The 16,690-nt window shown below is 42.3% G+C and overlaps 1 protein-coding gene across 2 annotated transcripts in view; it reads left to right on the top strand.

Annotated features, from left to right (window-relative positions):
• Nucleotides 1-16,690, top strand: part of LRBA (LPS responsive beige-like anchor protein) — a 939,113-nt gene that overhangs the window by 481,195 nt on the left and 441,228 nt on the right. The window lies entirely within an intron of this gene.

Raw genomic sequence — 16,690 nt, 5'->3', positions numbered from 1 at the left:
AGAGTGTACAATTTACAATGAGTAAACTTGTATAACAGTATGTCTTTGTCATAGGTATAAGTAACAACCAAGAAATAAACATATCTTTTATCTATACTCTATTTTACTATAAGTCCGAGTGTCATATCCTTTACGTAGGCATTCGCCCAATAACGAGAACATATGTGTAACAGAGACATCAAAGATAAGCAGAAGCATTAAAGCATTTCTATGACTCGGGGCATATATAGGCTCAGTCCAAAGTTGGACAGATTAAGTTTTCCAAAGAGAACAGTTAAGCTCATACATGGTCAGTCCCTCATCTTTGTATGCTAGAATTTTTTTGTAATCGGCTATTGTTAACCTGTCTGACAATTTCCCTAATGCTGGGAATCTCACTGGATTTCCACTTATGCATTATGGCTGAACGTGCAGCAAAAAGTATATGCACGGTGATAGATCTCACTCGTGGCTGGTAATCTGTCATATTAGTACTGAGAATTGTTTGTTCAATGTTTGGTTTGGTAATTGATCCGGTAGTTTTGGAAATATGTTGAATGTTACTGACCAGGACTGTGTAGGTGAATGCAGGACCATAGCATATGTGATATGGTTCCTACCTGGCCACATCCTCAAAGGTATGCTGGATACCTTTGAATTGGAATTAGAGAATTGTGCTACAATGTATGGGGTGTAATGCCATCTCAAAATGAATTTTTATGCCAATTCCCAGTAGTTAGAGCAGTGCGAATATTGGTTTTGCGTTTTATTGCCTTCAGCCATTGAAGATTCTTTCCCCAACTCTTTTTCCAATTTGCACAGGGGATTTGTTTTATGAAAGGAGTTTTTTTTTAATTTAGTATGGTATATAGATCAATGTAATTCCCTTCACTTTTGAATCCTGTGAGTGTAAGAAGCTCCCGATTTTTCTCTGGGATCGAGTGGTTTGTCGGAACCAAGGATAAGGCAAAGTATTTTGCAAGGTTGCCTAGATGCTGTTGTCAATGGCTAGCATGCTAGATTTGAAGTCATTAACCTTGTAGTACAGGACTTTACTAAAGAGGAGTGTGTCGTGTGCCGCTTGCAAGGAGCAAGTCGGATCAGTGGGTGTCAATATAACATCATCTGTAAATAGGGGATATAGTATGTTGAAAATGTTTCAGGGAGAAACCTTTGTCGGGATGCAATCTAATTTTTTTATTTAAGTAGGGCAAAAATGAGCAAGGACAGGGCCCTGTCTTGCCCATTTGTTTTGTAATTTTTGGAAAACATACCCAGTGAAAACCTAGGCTGATGGAGAAGAGTATAAGGCTGAAATGTCAGCTTGACCAGGGCCCTCCAAACCAAACTTTTCTAACACCATAATGAGGTACCCCAATGTACTCGGTCAAAGGCCTTCTCCACATCGCATCTAACGTGAGAAGCAGAGAGGGCTCTCCAGACTTTTCCATTAGGTGTAATAGAATGACCACTCTTCTGGTAGCGTCTGGTGCTTGGCTTCCCACTTTATCTTGCTTGATCAGGCCCCGGCAGAACCTTAGCCAACCTGTTGGCTAACAATTTAGCATAAATTTTCATCTACTGGTCTAAAGTTCTGCAGACCATTTATCTGCTTACCGGGTTTAGGCAAGGTAACAATTGTGGCAGTTAACATTTCGGATGGAAAGCTGGCTCTGGATATAGCGGTGTTAAAGACCTGTAATAGATGTGGAGCTAAAATTGAGCTATAAATTTGATAATATTCAGACGAGACTTGTTGTGAGGCATATGTTTGATTAACTTTTCTATTTCTGGTGTCATGAATGGCTGGTTTAGTTGTGATATATCTGAGTAAGTATAGGCAGTTGAATGACTCCAAAAATTCAGATATCATTTTTTCCAAAGGTTGAGGAGTGTTTCTTAAATTATAAAGTGAATCCTAATAATCACTGAAGGCATATGCTATATCCTTCAGGTTGGAAACTCTTCTGTTTTTGGATATTGAATGTATGTCATTTTTTGTTTAACAATTTTGTCCTTTAGTTGCTTGGCCAGTAATTTCCCTGCTTCGTTTCTGCATCTGAAAGAATGTGCTTTAAGCAATTATATGTTTTTATCGTATTGGGACATTATTAATGTGCGCAAGTCCTGTCTACCCTGATACAGTTGCCCCTGTGTCTTTTGTATAGTAGAGATTTTATTTGTATCTTAACTTTTTTTATACTAGACAACAGGCCTTTAAGCTGCTCTCTCCTTTGCCTTTTTAGTTTTGCAAATAATTGTATAAGTAAACCTTATGTGTGTTCCAAAGTGTGAAAGGGTCCTCGATCAATGGGACATTGATGTGAAAAAATTCCTTTAGTGCGTTTTGAATGTTTATTTTGTGGTTGGGACCATGTCAAAACGTCATTGTGCCACCCATTTGCCCCCGTTTCGGTGCAAATTTCCCCCACACTTATGGAAACCGGAGCATGGTTAGACCACATGATATACTGAATATCTGATTTATTTTCTATTTATTTTTTAGTTCGTCTTTATTGGGATTTTCACAAACCTTGAGCTTACAAACAAAACAGCCCAAACTGGCACGAAGGCAAAGGTTACAGACTTGAATTTGGTAGTCAAAATGCATTGGTATATCCACCAAAAAACATACATGTTGAAATACAATCTTATACTCGCATTATACCAATGACTGTGATCCCAGTTGTAAAACTTGTTTGAGGACCAGGATGGGCCGGGGTAGGTTAAGATGTATTGGGGGGGGGGGGGGGGGGTGAGAAGGGATCAAGCATAAAAGTGGTGGAGAAACAAAATAAAACAAATTAAATAGTGCTGGCTCTTGTGTGTTTTTGTTTTGCTATCACTGAGGAGATGAATTATAATTCCAAAAATATTCCACGGAACCAGGCAGGTCTGCCTCGAACTTTAACAAAACTAAACTAGATCAGTTCCTCAACTATAAAAGTGTATGGGGCTCTGGGGCCGATGGCTGTGGGGAATGTGAGACACTGGAAGTGTAATGTTTCAAAGTGACCCAAATCCCACAGAACTTTTCATAACCGTCCCTACATGTTGCCTTCCGCTTGTCTGCAGCCATTTATGTTATTTACCAAGCGGATCCAATCAGCTCGCCCAGGATCATGGGCTGTTTTCCAGTGAACAGGGATCAAGTTCCTGGCTGCATTCGGGAGATGAGGTACTGACTTGCGGTAATGGCTGAGAGGAATAGACGGCACGTGGAGCAGGAACTCCAAGGGAGAGTCAGGCATCTCAGTATCCAAGATCACTTTGATCTGAGCCCTAATATCCTGCTACGGCTGGAGCTTTGCGCACTCCCAGTGCCCTTAAGCCAAAGGGCATCAGAGACTGTTGGAAAAATCCTGGCAGGTTTGCAGGTACTTTATACCAACGTGTCAATACTTTGAAGCAGTTTTCTTGCATCTTTGTGTCTACAGAACTCACATGGGAAAGGCGATACAGGTGGTCCAACTGAGTTTCTGTAAATGTATGCTGCAGGTCTCTCTCCCACTCCGGTATGCAGACTGGCTTACCCCTAGACTCTGCCGATTGCAGCATCTCATACAAGACTGAGATTGAATGGGGAATGGGGGCAGCCGACATACACCCTGAGGCAAGCTGAGGACAAAATAACACAACTGTCTGTAGCACCAATCATCCAGTGGGAAGCAACCAAGTTGGTCATGGAGCCAGTCCAGGGATACCAGATCCTGTTCTTATATGAATCTACCACAATGCATCTCTCCGTCCCTTTCCCATATAGGAGAGTTGGAGAGAGGTTCCCCAGGAATGAACCAGGGGAAGCCTCCAAAAGGAGCCAGGGTGGGGGACCCATAATTGTGTGTACATTATGGTGCCAGTTCAATATCTGCTGCAAGGCAACTGCGTCATAATATCTACGGATGGATGGAACCTCCAATCCCCCTGATCTCCTAGGGCATTGCAGCGTGCGAAGGGCCACCCGAGGACTCTGCCCTTGCCAGATAAATGTTAGACGCAGACTTATGAGGGCCGAGAAGGACCTGAGCAATGATATAGGCACCATCTGTAGGTAGAAAAGAATCTGTGGCAACACATTCTTTTTAAGATACCGACTCGGCCCATCCATAAGAAAGTGGTACGGTCCCACTTTAGCAAGTCTGACTGAATCGTTGAAAGCAAGGGGACATAATCACTAGTGTATAGTTGAGAGAATTTGGCCAGGAAGAGGAATTCCTAAATGTTTTAGGGAGAAGTGACACCATGTGAAGGAAAAGGAGGCTTGTAACCGAGTTTGCATTTCAGTGGGAATGGCAAGGGGGAGAATCTCCGACTGACTATAGTTTTGAAATTTTAAAGTGAAGGGAATCTCTGTAGCTCGGCCATATTAGGAAGGGAGATCAGCGGATCTGCCACATAAAATAGGATATAGTCAGCATAAGCTGACAGTTTGTGCTCCATAGTCCCCACACAAAGTACACTTATGTTAGGATTCAAGCGAATCATATTCAACAATGGCTCAAAGGTAAGAACAGATATGAGTGGGTGGGGATAGGGGGCAACCCTGCCTCGTCCCATTCTGAATGAGGACGGAGCCAGACAGTTCCACTCACCTTGACTGAAGCTTCCAGGTGGCTATATAAGGTCCCTATACATTTAAGCATTTTGTGGCTTAGACCCAGCCTAGCCATCACAGCTTGTAGGTATGCCCAGTCCACCCTATCAAATGCCTTTTCAGCATCCGATCGAAAAAGGCAGGGTGGACTGGCATCTTCACCCAATGAAGAAGCTGAATTGTCCTGTTGGCGTTTTACCTGGCCTCCCTCCCTGCTATGAACCCTGTTTGGTCAGGATGTATTATGGTTGGCAAGATGGGCTTCAGTCAATTCACCAAGACCCACACCAATATCTTGATATTGGTGTTCAGTAGCAAGGATGGCCTATAGCTACTAGGGGCAGTTGGGTCTTTCCCTTCCTTAGGGAGGACCGTTATGTGATCCATCAGAGCTTCCTTGGGGGCGATCATTGCCAAGGCATTAAAGTAATCACACGTGGGGCTAGAGAGGAGGGGGATGAATTTGCAGTAGTAGGCATTGGTGAAGCCATCAGGTCCCGGGCTATTGCCCTTTTGGGAAGTCCTTAAAAGCCGACGCTAGCTCCGTTGGAGTAATAGGTGCATCTAACTGCTCGCTGATTTGTGTTGTAAGCTGGGGAAACTGCATCTCATCTAAATACTGCAACGTCTGGTTCATGCTACACTTGTGCCTAAGTTCTGCAGCCCGAACTTTAGCCAGTAAGCACTGCAGTTTCCTAGTACGTGATTTTTTTTTTACATTTTTTAAAAAATTTTTTAGCCTGGAGCACTGGGAAAATAACTCCCCCCGAACCACTGCCTTGTGCTCCTCCCACACTGCTGACACCCCCCGCTTCATCTGGTTTGCAGCGAAATATAGGGAAGTCATGTCAGACACTCATTTCAGGGCCACAACATCATCTAACAGATTCTTATTTAAACGCCAGGTCCACTGTTCGGAATCTAGGGATAGCGAAGCTAGGGAGCTAGAGATAGGGGCATGGTCAGAAATGGTAAGACAGGGATAAAGCGAGATAAAGAGGCAGCTTTCGTGTATTGCTATCACCACGCCACTCGATTTTGACCGATGTGAGTTGATAACGTACCATTGATAGTACAGGTGTGTGGGGAGGTGGAGTCAGTACAAAAATGTTTCCTGCAAATAAGATGTGTGCCCCCAGTCTTTGTCTTGAGCCACAACTTGCTGCGTTTATGTGGAGAGAGCTCAAGCCAAGGACATTGTAGGACACAATTTTCAGGGAAGCCATGAGGAAGCCAGTATATGGAAATCTGTTAAAATCATCAGGAACGGTGGAGAGACCTGCAGCAGCCTGAACCATGAAAGGAGGAGTGCTGGGAAGACAAAAAAGTAAAGGCCTAAAAACAAAAACGAAACATAACGTACACTAAATAGAATGCCTGGCAGGCGATCAAAGAATACCAGTAACGACAGCAGAAAGATCGCCTCCTGACTCCCTGGCCAAATAGGAGGTGGCAATCTATGCGCAGCAGTTTTCCCCAGCCTGGAAGCATAACTCCGGAGAGTTAACCTATTGGGGGTAGGTGGGAAGGGATCAGGTGCGAGCCCAGTGGGAGGGCCAGCTTCAGCGAAAATGGCACACCCAGGTGCTAGGTGTGCGTGCAAATGATTTGCTGCAGCAGCAAAAACAACATCCCTATGGGATAGGGATAGTTCAATAAAGATTAAGACTCAGAGGGCCACTTATGAAGAAGGCGACGAGCCATCCATGCGAGTTAGATCATTGCAAGGTCTGTTCTGGCCCATGTGACAAACAGGATGCCAGGGTTGTGGGTGAGCAGGAACAGGCATCTCCAGGGAGATGCGCTAATCTGGAATGTCCATTGAAGGCAATCCAAGGCGAGAAAGAAATTGAGACAGATCAGATTTATTTCGCAAGGTGACCTGGCGACCATTTTTAATGACTGAAAGGCGGTAGGTTAAGTGGGCATCTTGGAGGGCCTCTAAGAGTGGCTTGAGTGCCCTGCTTTGCATCAAGGTGGGTTGGGAGAGGTCTGGCTCCATCGAAGTCCACCCAGCGGACACCTCTGACACGAGACATGATGTGCTCCTTCGGTGGATACTTGTGCAGTTTGCAAATGATGTCCCTTAGCTTATCCAGATCTTATCCGGGAGGTCTTAAGGCTCTATGAGCACGATCAATTTCAATATGATCCGGCGCATCTCTGCCCAGGATCTGCTTAAAGATACCTTGGAGGGTAGGGACTATGCCCTTGTGTGCAGTAGCTTCTGGCATGCCTCTAATGTGAATATTAACCCGCTGATCCTGTGTTTTACAGTGTGTTTGCAGCGCTTGTAGAGTGGATATGATATCCTCCACTGAGGTCTCCAGAGCCTCTAATCTACCCCCTGGGTGGGCCGTGTCAGATTGCAGGGCTTCAGTATCCTGCCTCAGAACTGTCTCCATCCTAGCTGCAAAACGGTTCAGATCAGCCTTTGTGGAGAGGGACAGGATGTGCAGCCGTAAGTCTTTCTCCCAGGGCTTCTCCTAAGCCAAGGTCCCTGACTGAGCCCTGTGAGGAGTCAGGTGAGGAGGGAGGAGGAGGTGAAGCTGAAGGCAGCTGTTTAGGGTAGGAATCGGGGAGGCTGCACGTGTGGCTGTGGAGCACTCACCCAGCACCATCTTGGATTCGCGGGTCCCACTCCCAAGAAATAGACGTCCAGGGAGCTGGCTCAATACCTGCGTGTCAGCTGTGGTGGCAGGGATTGTTTCCACTTTGGGGCATCCCAGTGCGGGTGTATGTCCTCTGTCCTCTGGAGAGGATTACTGAAACGGGCGAGCTGGAGCTTTGCTGAGACACATCCTCACGCTCTCATGCCATGGCCACGACCCCTGATTATCTATCTGATTTGGTAACTTTTTGTACTAAGCATCTGTCTATCAGGAATAAAACACTCCAAGAATAGTTATGCATATTATAAAAAAAGTAAAAATCTCATTCTGTTAAGTGCTGACATCTTCAGATATATTGGCCTTAGGTGGATTTTTGCTAGTGTTCTATGTCTCTAGTGCCTTGTGTCGCTTGAGAGGTCTAGGTTGATATTTGGTATGGCGTTAAAGTCTCCCCGTAAGATTACATGACCTTTCCGGATTGAAGAAACTTTTTTCCAGATTTTTTTTTTTTTTTTTAGGCAAGATACTTGCTTAGTATTGGGAGTTAAGAAGTATTGGGAAGATGGAGGTTTACCAGAGTGTATGTGGTATTTTTATTTTCGCCAATATGAATTATGTATCTGCCAAATACGTCTAAATGGATCTCCAGTTGTTTGAATTGAATAGAATTATAGCAATCGCTACTCCTCCCTTTTTGGAGGGACCACTTGCCATGAATACATGAGGAAATTGGTTGTTGTGAAAAGTAGGTGGGTTGTGGGAATCGGTGTGTCTCCTGGAAACAAATGTCACTTTTAAGATTATTTGCTTCCTTCCAGGCTAATTCTTTTGAAAGGGCTGTTGAGTCCTTTTAAAGGCCATTGTAAGGTAGGTCAGAGCAGGTTAGACTATTTCTTTGATGTGGGTTGCACAAATCAAAGTAATAAAGATTTACCTTTTGGGAGTCCTGTCCAAGAATTGAGACAGAATTTTCCGTGGGTAGATGATAGTACTGTCAGAGTGGAGTTGACCAGATGAGCGCCAGAAGCTGTGAGGGCTATAGGAAGAACTTCAGTGAAAAAAATTCAAACCTAGTATAGATACACAAGAATAAAAACAGGCGATTCTGTATTAGAATTTGTGCGGGGAAAAAAACTGGCATTCTCCTGACCGTCCGAGAATGAATGAATGACGTTAACTTGAATGTAGGCACAAATTTATCCTATTTCAGCATCAGAATCGGCACGAGTTGGAGGTGTATAAAGGGAGTTTTCCTCATCTGTTTCCTGAGGTTCCATGATATTTCACTCTTTCAGTAAGCGCAAGCCATCTTTCACAGTGGTGATTATGTGCGTGGTATCCTCCCTGGTGACTAGTAACTTAGCTGGCTATATCCAGGGGTAGGTGATGCAGTGATTATGTAGAGGTTTTGTGATGGTTGCGAGTTGCCTGCGTTGCTGTAGGGTAAAGACCAATAGAGCGGAGAAAAATTAAATATCCTGCAGGCTTTGTGGGAGGTTTCCATGGTTTCTAGTGACCGACATTCGTTTTTTTTTTTTTTTTTTGTTAGAAATGTATTCTTGCAACGTTGTCTCTTGGGAGATGAGACGGGATGTGTTTGGGTTTTGGCAGCCTGTGGAGCCTCTGGCAGTGCATCCTTTAGTAACTTTTATAAAATGCATTTTAAGATCTGGAGGATCGACTCTGGGATCCCTCTTATTTTGGCATCATTACATCTCAATCTGTCCTCTAAATCTACCATTTTAGTTTTTGTCCAATAAATTTCATCATCTTTATCATCGTGAACCTCCACTAGCTCATTAAATGTGGATGCAAAGTTCCCCATTTTGGATTCGATGTGTAAGACTCTTGTTAACTGCTAACAAATTTGAATTGTTGGGTCAGTGCTATAATGTGTGCAAAGTAGATTGCAGGGAGTCTAACATGTCCTTTAGTGTGGTATCAAGGACTGGCTGATTTTGTTAGGAAATCTGAGATGGAATCCTGCATCTCTCTTGTCTAAAGAGGTTTCAAAACAACTTGCCTCCAGGTTAGCAGCTGCTGATGCATTCATTTTTTGCATGCTCTTCACCGGGCTAGATGAGGAAGGAGAAGGGTGGGAATATCCACCTTTTTGTTTTTCTTTTATTGTGGTCTGAATCATGCCAGGATGCTGGGCTGTGCTCCTGAGGCGTGGAATGTGTATGACCCCAGGTGCCATGCGGCTGAGGGTAAAAATCTGTAATTTTGTCCCGGTTTGCTCCACTCTTTTCTTTTCTTGGCTGACATGGGGGGGATTTGTCCGCAGCTCCAGAGTATGTTTGCTGTGTGAATCGAGGCCCAGTGTCGCTGGATTTATTCCTGATGGCCCACTTTGGAGAGGAGCTGTGTCAGTGTGCAGCCAACAGCTGCATCGGCGCAGCTTTAAGTGAGCAAAACGAAGGGGAGGCATTGGTCTTATGTAAGTTTTTTTTAATAAGGATTTTTTACACACACACAAACACACACACACACACACACACCCAAAGGTTCCAAATAACCAATTAAAAAGGATTGCTCCAAGGGTTCTTAATGCTGTTAGGTAAAGTGCCTTTTGATTTGTCAAAATTGATGTTACCAGAGTTTAGACCAATTTTACTAAGAAGATGGTATGTTGGGAAGAGAGGATTCCAGATGAGAAATAATTAGGAGGAGGTCATCCGAGAAGGCTGTAATTTTAATATTGGACAAGGAAAGCGGCGCCTCTGAGTTTAGACGTTTCTTAAAAACTTGAATAATACATTAGCTTATAAACTCACATTTAACCACTTCCGGACCGAACACTGTCATTATACGTCAGTATTTTGAAGGAGGATATCGTTATGGCAGCAGCTAGCTGCTATAATCCTGGTATCCTCTTCTTCAGTGAGCGGGTTTAAGATAAGTGGTCTCTGCGGTGGATTTGCTGCAAGATCACTTTTGTCGGCAGCGGGAGATGGGCCCCCCCCCCCTACAGCTGTGATCCAGAGCCATGTACCGGAGCCATCAGCAGCGGCGGAGGCTATCGCATCTGTCCCCTGCCATAGCTCTTAAAGGGCCTTTTCTTTTTTTAAATTGTATTTTAATGTAAATTTGAGATCTGAGGTCTTTTTGACCCCAGATCTCATATTTAAGAGGTACTGTCATGCTTTTTTCTATTACAAGGGATGTTTACATTCCTTGTAATAGGAATAAAAGTGACACGATTTTTATTTATTTTTTTAAACAGTGTAGAAATGTAAAAAAAGGTAATTTTTTTTTTTAAATTTAAATGCGTCCCGTCCCAACGAGCTCGAATGCAGAAGCGAACACATATGTGACCAGCCCCAGCATAGGAAAACTTTAACGACACATGTGAGGTATTGCCGTGATCGGTGGAGTGAGATCAATAATTCTAGCCCTAGACCTCCTCTGCAACTTAAAACATGCAACCTGTAGAATTTTTCTTAACGGTAGCCTATGGATATTTTTAAGGGTAAAAGCTTGTTGCAATTTTGAAGCATGCATGTTGGGTATCAATTTACTCGGCATAACATTATCTTTCGTAATATAAAAAAAAATTGGGCTAACTTTATGGTTTTATTTTTTTAATAAAAAAAGGTGTGTTTTTTTCCAAAAAGTGTGCTTGTAGCACAGCTGTGCAAATACGGTATGTGACAAAGTATTGCAGTGACCGCCATTTTATTTTCTAGGGTGTAAGGAAAAAAATATATAATGTTTGGGGGTTCTAAGTAATTTTCTAGCAAAAAAACAGTTTTTAACTTACTAACAACAAATCTCAGAAAGGGGCTTGGTGCTTAAGCGGCAAGTAAAAAGCACATTGGTTCCCAGCAAGGTTAAGTCCAGGTGCTGATGATCCTGCTTCCTCAGTCCTTCGCGAACGGGCGCTGTCTGCATTGGGAAAGCCAGCTGCAGTTGGGAAACTCAAAGCGAGGCGTGAGGCGCAATATTAAGGATGGCAACGAAGGAGGATGTCACGCGCTATGCCATGCGTTTTCGTGGGCATGTGCACTGCGAGTATTACGGCAAGCCACACTCCTTTTTCAAACGGACTACATTGGAGGTACCATACGGGGCCATTGTAAAGGAAACATACAGGGGAGGGGAGTATTACCCAGGATGTGGGCTGAACTAATTCTAATGAATAAATGCGGAAAAGCAGTCCAGAGACAACACACATGCATATACAGATCATAAATAATAAGCCTAAAATATGGTGAATCAATTAAGTGTTTTGTAATGGACTATTATAATATTAAATTGTGATATAGCATAATTAATACAAATTAATTTGAAAATGGTTAATCAAGTATCCATATAGCCCAATACATGAATAATGCTAATAATGATTTTTTTAAAAAGCAATAATATTAAACAGTAATACATAAAATCATAGAATTAATGATCACAATAACATCATCTATGGAACAGTTAATACCAAATGATGGATGGGCAATCAGGTGATGTAAGCTCATAAATTCATGTATAACCAATGAAAGGCATAAAACAGCAATTATAATCTCTATTAGCAGGGAACCTTAACACACATAATCTAGGTTGGCCACTTAATTGATACGATAGGTGAATAGGAATGGTAAGGTGTTTGTGTCACATTCCATATATGTATATCTTGGCAGGATTACATAACATAGTATTTATATTCATTACTGTGTGTGTGTGTGACAGTTTATGCAGAGCTTTACAATGTAGAGGTGGGACAGAAGACAGAACAATTACAGTACAGTTCACTACAGAATGGAGCTTACATTCTAAAGGGAGGAGGTAGTGGTACAAAAGGTAATGGATGCGGGGAATGATTTGATGGGGGTGGCTCAGGGACAGTTGTTAGGTGGGTGCAGGATAGGCTTCCTTGAATAAGTGAGTTTTCAGGGATCTCCTAAAGGTGGACAGATTAGGGGCTGATCCTATATACCGTTGCAGGCAGTTCCAGAGGATGGGAGAGTCTCTGCAGAAGTTCTGAAGGCGAGCATGAAAGGAAGTAACAAGGGAGCTAGAGAGCAAGGAGGTCCTGGGAGGGGATGATTTGGGCGATATCTGCAGATGAGGTTGGTGATGTAGTTGGGGCGATGCTGTGGTTAGGCTTTTGAATTTTATACGGTGGGGTAGGGGAAGCCAATGAAGGGATTGGCAGAGAGGGGCAGCAGTCACGAATCGATTAGTGAGGTGTATTAGTCTAGCAGCAGCATTCATAATAGACTGAAGGGGGATAGCCTGCGTAAGGGTAGGCCATTAAGGAGTGAGTTGCAGTAGTCAAGGCGGGAAATAATCAGGGAGTGAATAAGTTGCTTTGTGTTGTCATTAGTCTGGAAGGGTCAAATTCTGGAGATGCTGTGGAGGTTAAGACGCCAGTATTTAGCCAGTATTTAGCTAGTAATTGGATGTGAGGGCTGAAGTAGAGGTCGGGGTCAAGGATTACACCCAGCACCCTGGCATGTGTGGAGGGACCAATGGTTGTGCTGTTGATCTTAATGGTAAAGTCTTGTGGGGGACCTGGAAGGTGAAAATATAACGCGCTCAGTTTTAGAAAGATTGAGTTTGAAAAAATGGTGTTTCATTCAGTAAGTTTGAGATTTGTGAGGAGATCAAGGTGGTGAGTTGAGGAGTGGAGAGATATATCTGGTTGTCATCAGCGTAGAGTTGGTATTGGAAGCCATGGGAGGTTATCAACTGACCCAGGGAAGAGTTATCGAGCGAGAATAGGTTGGGGGCCCAAGGACGGAGCCTTGGGGTACCCCAACCGTGAGGAAGAGGAGTAGAGGAGATGGAGTTGTGACACTGAAAGTGCGCTGAGATAGGTAGGAGGAGAACCAGGACAAAGCAGGATCAGAGGCCAAGGCAGTGTAGTTTGCTGAGGAGGAGCAGGTGGTCAAATGTGTCGCAGGCAGCATAGAAGTCTAAAGCCCCATACACACTATCAGTTTTTCTGCTGAATTTTTCCTTCAGGTTTACAAAACCCATGTAGTGGAAGGGCCTTCCCGATTGCATACAAATTGAAACTAAGGTTTGACTTCGTATTATATGGTTTTGGTAAATCTGAAGGAAAAAACTCAACATCCACATACTCATGTCTGAAGTGTCCTATGACACTTTGAGCCTACTTTCTTGGCAGCACTGTTTCTGTATTGTAGCCTGTGTTGTTTTTGAGGAATAATCTCTAGTATAAATGAAAGCAGATTTAAACTCCAGATTATTTTTTCTCTCAACTCAATTCTGTTTTTTCATGTATTTTTGTTCTTCTTGTTTAGCGTTTTTTTTTATTAAGTATTTTAACGTGCATAACCAATTCCCATTATTTCTTTCTAACGAGCATAGTGATGGTTTCTTCTCCCATGACCTGTATGACAGAGCTGGGCAATTAAAAAAAAAAAATAATAATAATTCACGATTCGAATCAAGTTTATTTTTTTATTTTTTGATGGACACCGCCCGGTCCCGAGGGGCTGGAGTTTTTAGGCGAGGCCGCGGCTTCAGCCTAGTCCTCACCTCACCGGTCCTGGTGAAAACAAAAATCGGTTTGCTGAAAATTTGAATCGATTTGAGCTCTCAACTCGATTCAAGATTCAAATCGATTTTTTTCCCCAGCCCTAGTGTATGACATCACTTCCTGCACCAGAGCTGTCATTCTCTGGGATCAGTGTCCAGTGAAGCAGTTGATGGAACCCGATCCAGGTTCTAATAGACCCCTAGTGTCTCCATAAATCCAAACATGTCACCAATAAGCTATAACATAGGGGCTACTGGTCCCCTATGTGATGGCAATAAAGGCATGTACAACAAAAAAAAAATTTTTTAACGTTTAGAGACCCATTTAACCACTTCAGCCCCGGAAGGATTTACCCCCTTCCTGACTAGAGCACTTTTTGCGATTTGGCACTGCGTCGCTTTAACTGTTTAACTATTGCACGGCTGTGCGACATGGCTCCCAAGCAAAATTGACATCCTTTTTTTTCCCCACAAATAAAGCTTTCTTTTGGTAGTATTTGATCACCCCGGCGGTTTTTATTTTTTGCGCTATAAACAAAAAAAGAGCAACAATTTTGAAACAAAAGCATTATTTTTTACATTTTGCTATAATATCCCCCAAAAATATATAAAACAATAATTTTTTTCCCTCAATTTAGGCCAATATGTATTCTTCTACATATTTTTGGTAGAAAAAAATAGCAATAAGCAATTATTGATTGCTTTGCGCAAAAGTTGTAGCGTTTACAAAATAGGGAATAGTTTTATGGCATTTTTATTATTATTTTTTATTTTACTAGTAATTGCGTCTATTAGCGATTTTTATCGTGACTGCGACATGGCGGACACATCGGACATTTTTGATGCATTTTTTGGACCATTGTCATTTATACAGCAATCAGTGCTATACAAATGCACTGATTCCTGTGTAAATGACACTGGCAGTGAAGGAGTTAACCACTAGGGGGCAGTGTAGGCATTAAGTGTGTCCTGTGGAGTGTTTCTAACTGTGGGGGCGTGGCTGTCTGTGGCACGTCACTGATCTCTGCTCCCAATCACAGGGAGCAGAGATCAGTGACACTGTCACTAGGCGGAATAAGGAGATGCTTGTTTACATTAGCATCTCCCTGTTCTCCCTCCCTGTAAGACAATTGCGGGTATCCCCACGTCGATGGAGTCCGTGGGACCCACGACTCAACTTACGGAGCTTTCTGCTGGCGTGTGTCTGCAGGCTGCCTCTTAAAGGGCAATGTACAGGCACGTTAGTTTGCCTGTACGTGCCCTTCTGCTGACGTATATTGGCATGAGGCGGTCGGCAAGTGGTTAAAAATTTTTTTTTTTAGAAAACCCTATATGATGAAGCAGTGCTGAATCAAGATGTAATATAAATATGCATATCAAATATCTTATATTCAAATAATGTAAGAAAATGAAAAAAATATATATAAATAATGTGAAAATGCAGAAAATGTCAAGCTCAAAAATAGTGAAATATAGTCCTCCTTCCAAAAAGGGCACAAATCCGCCCCCAGTTGCAATGGTTGCTCACCTCGAATCCAAGGAACATGCACATCAAACTGCCTAAGCAATCTCGATAAGATGTCATCCGTCAATGAAGGTAGACTTGCATTTAATACTGTAGACATGCAAGTAACCACAGCCAAGTGGGGTCACACAGCAGCAGAACACTGTAAAGAGAAATTTCTGGTTTCAGTCGCAACCGGAAGTGACGGGAGGAGTCGGGTGATGCACTTCGGCTTTCTGCACTGGAATATCTCGTCATATATTTTTTTTTTACGTTATTTGAATGTATTATATTGATGTATCTTGATTTAGCGCTGCTCCATCATATATTTTTTTAACATCATTGGTGTTAGTGACACTGTAGGAGTTTGGCAGCTTTTTTAACTACTATTGTACAGCACTTTGTCACTTGATTATTTATTGTAATCTATACTGAGTAGGGCATGAGCTCCTTTTTAATTTTTCAGAACATTTTAGAGCCCCCCTCCACACACACACACACGCACGTTTGTGTGCCTGCAATTGCCCTACACATGTTATGTCACTGCACACATAGGAGTGACAGCAATAATTCTAGCACCAGAACCCCTGCGTGACACAAAACTCATGGCATTAGCAGTGGGTTTTGTTTTGGGGGTTAGGTTCACTAGAGATACATTGGTATCATTAAAATGTTCACAAAGAGTGTAGTGCTAAATATATAAATGTGTCATTTGATAATACATTGAAATAAACAAAAAGAATAACAAAATAATGCATACATGTTCAGCAGTGAATCATCCATATCCCGCTCAACAGAAGTCGATTATGTAATCGGCTTCTACCGTGAGGACGTGTTTAAACATTTGCCATAGAGCAGCATCTGCAACCAATGATGAGTACATTTTGAATACCATGTCCTGGCAGAAAAAAAAAAAAAAATCTTTATCCACCTTTCTGTGTGGATAGCGGAATCCTTTTTTTTTTTTTTTTTCATTCAATGAATAACGTGTATGGTCAGCTTAAGTCGGCAAGTTCTTGTAATCTTATTATTATGTTTTTATTAACTGTTGAACGTTTCTTCTATATGAGACACCTAGCCCACGTTACTTATTTCTGTATAGACTTTTATAACTTTTTTTTTTTTTTAATAGCCTTATATAGTCTGTGCGTGTTTCAGACCTGAGTACAGTCATAAGATACAGATATAAACGGTTATAAATGAAATGACTATACCAGAGGTAGATGTGCCTGGGTAAATGGTAAATGTTTTCTTACCCAGATGGTTAGATCTGCAGAACGCAGCTCCCTGGTGCTGTGGTTAAAATAACAGATAGTGTATAGCATGTCCTCTGTTTAAAGAATTCAAATGGAAAAGCACAGCATATGCAATTTTTGTACCCTAGAGGCTAAAGGTTATTAATATTTTAGGACATGATTTTAATTAAATTCCTGCACATTTAAACGGAGTAATATTTTATTATCATAGTGAGCGTACACAAGCAAGATTTTCATTAAAGTT

The sequence above is a fragment of the Lithobates pipiens genome, unplaced genomic scaffold (assembly GCF_037356315.1).
Source record: "Lithobates pipiens isolate NorthernLeopardFrog02 unplaced genomic scaffold, aLitPip1_a1.2 Scaffold_13, whole genome shotgun sequence".
Taxonomy (NCBI): domain Eukaryota; kingdom Metazoa; phylum Chordata; class Amphibia; order Anura; family Ranidae; genus Lithobates; species Lithobates pipiens.
Note: the sequence above shows the minus strand (reverse complement) of the source record. Positions and strands in the feature narration are given on the sequence as shown.